This window comes from Oncorhynchus kisutch, unplaced genomic scaffold, assembly GCF_002021735.2.
Source record: "Oncorhynchus kisutch isolate 150728-3 unplaced genomic scaffold, Okis_V2 scaffold1086, whole genome shotgun sequence".
NCBI classification, from domain to species: domain Eukaryota; kingdom Metazoa; phylum Chordata; class Actinopteri; order Salmoniformes; family Salmonidae; genus Oncorhynchus; species Oncorhynchus kisutch.
Window position 1 is genome coordinate 82,501 of NW_022263031.1, and position 2,500 is coordinate 85,000.

The following is a 2,500-nucleotide window of genomic DNA, read 5'->3' on the forward strand; positions in this document are numbered from 1 at the left end:
AGAGAGAGGCCTGTTCCTGGATAGGGAGTGAGGCCTTTAGGTCTGTAGGTCAATAGTTCCACTGTCCTTAAGGGGGGCAGAGCAGTCAGCCTCTGTGGAGGTGAGCTGCTCTGTCCCCCTTTTTTTTTGGCCTAATTCCCCAATCACCATACCCAGAGTTGGACAGGCCCTTTAGGGATTTATGTGTACTCTCATGCCCAGAGAGAGAGGCCTGTTCCTGGATAGGGAGTTAGGCCTTTAGGTCTGTAGGTCAATAGTTCCACTGTCCTTAAGGGGGGCAGAGCAGTCAGCCTCTGTGGAGGTGAGCTGCTCTGTCCCCCTTTTTTTTTGGCCTAATTCCCCAATCACCATACCCAGAGTTGGACAGGCCCTTTAGGGATTTATGTGTACTCTCATGCCCAGAGAGAGAGGCCTGTTCCTGGATAGGGAGTTAGGCCTTTAGGTCTGAAGGTCAATAGTTCCACTGTCCTTAAGGGGGGCAGAGCAGTCAGCCTCTGTGGAGGTGAGCTGCTCTGTCCCCCTTTTTTTTTGGCCTAATTCCCCAATCACCATACAAAGAGTTGGACATAGTGCAATTTCTGTGATTTATTTACCATCCATTTTGGGTTACCAGATGCACGTTTTCAATCACCAGGTGCACAACAATGTGTATCCATCAGAATAGTTTAAACAGTCCATAAAGCACTCAGGACGGGCGCCCATGGATAGAGGGCCATGGATAGATGCCCACTATCATAGTCCCATAGTGGGTATTAATATCAGAATGACCGACAAGTGCATTTAGGACAGTCTTTTTATTTTTAGGTTACCAGGTGCCTACCTTGAACCACCTTACGAGGTGACTACTTTAAATTAGGATATTATTTTTAGGTTACCAGTTGCACGTCTATTTATGTTTTAATGCCAAAATCGGTAATTTTCATAAAATGATTAAAAATACTTCCCGAGGGGCTAGAGGTCCCAAATTTCGTCTCATACCCTCTCTCTCAATGGGCAACAAGTAGAGCATGTCAAAAACAAATTGCCCTAACAGGCACCTATGTTTCCTGTAACATTCACTATTTTCCAAAAACTTAAAACACGATTTTCTATTCAAATTTTTTATACAAAAATGGTTTTAATTACATGTACATTATCGTCTATGTGTGCCCTTTAGTTAAAAAAAAACCCCATCCAGATTGGACTTGTACTTTTTGATTTATTCACGTTTTGGTGTTTCAGCATATAGCCCAAGATGGCGTCCAACAAAGGTCAAATAAGGTTTTGAGGCCAGATAGAGGCATATAACCTGGTTAGTGGTGTTTGGCCTTTAGGCTTGTATGTCCCTTCATCCCATGAGAGAGAGTTTAGCCTTTTAAGCCTCTCTGTGTCCTCTCATTCCCAGAAAAAGTCATTTTACCGGTTAGGTCAAATAAGGCCTTGAGGCCTGTTTGTGACCTCTGATGCCCAGATAGAGGCATATAACCTGGTTAGGGGTGTTTGGCCTTTAGGCCTGTATGTCCCTTCATCCCATGAGAGAGAGTTTAGCCTTTTAAGCCTCTCTGTGTCCTCTCATTCCCAGAAAAAGTCATTTTACCGGTTAGGTCAAATAAGGCCTTGAGGCCTGTTTGTGACCTCTGATGCCCAGATAGAGGCATATAACCTGGTTAGGGGTGTTTGGCCTTTAGGCCTGTATGTCCCTTCATCCCATGAGAGAGAGTTTAACTTTTTAAGCCTCTCTGTGTCTTCTTATTCATAATCTTTTAATTTTTGGGTTACCGCTTGTATAGCAATCAGTATCCATCGTGAAATTTCAAAGTGTCCATAATGCACTCAGGTCGCCCCCGACAGAGAGAGGGCCGTAGTAGGGTGTTTCCATAGCGGGCATTAATATCAGAATGACCCTTAAATGCATTTAGGACCATATTTGAATTTTTGGGTTACCAGATGCACGTTTTCAATCACCAGGTGCACGGTTTCAATCACCAGGTGCACGGCTCTATTTCCTCCTCCAGCACTTGTCAAACAGTCCATAAAGCACCCAGGACGGCCCTGAGTGAAAGAGGGCCGTAGTAGGGTGCTCCTATAGCGGGCATTAAAATCAGAATGACCGTTAAATGCATTTATGACCATATTTGTGTTTTTGGGTTACCAGATGCACGGTTTCAATCACCAGGTGCACGGCTCTATTTCCTCCTCCAGCACTTGTCAAACAGTCCATAAAGCACCCAGGACGGCCCTGAGTGAAAGAGGGCCGTAGTAGGGTGCTCCTATAGCGGGCATTAAAATCAGAATGACCGTTAAATGCATTTATGACCATATTTGTGTTTTTGGGTTACCAGATGCACGGTTTCAATCACCAGGTGCACGGCTCTATTTCCTCCTCCAGCACTTGTCAAACAGTCCATAAAGCACCCAGGACGGCCCTGAGTGAAAGAGGGCCGTAGTAGGGTGCTCCTATAGCGGGCATTAAAATCAGAATGACCGTTAAATGCATTTATGACCATATTTGTGTTTTTGG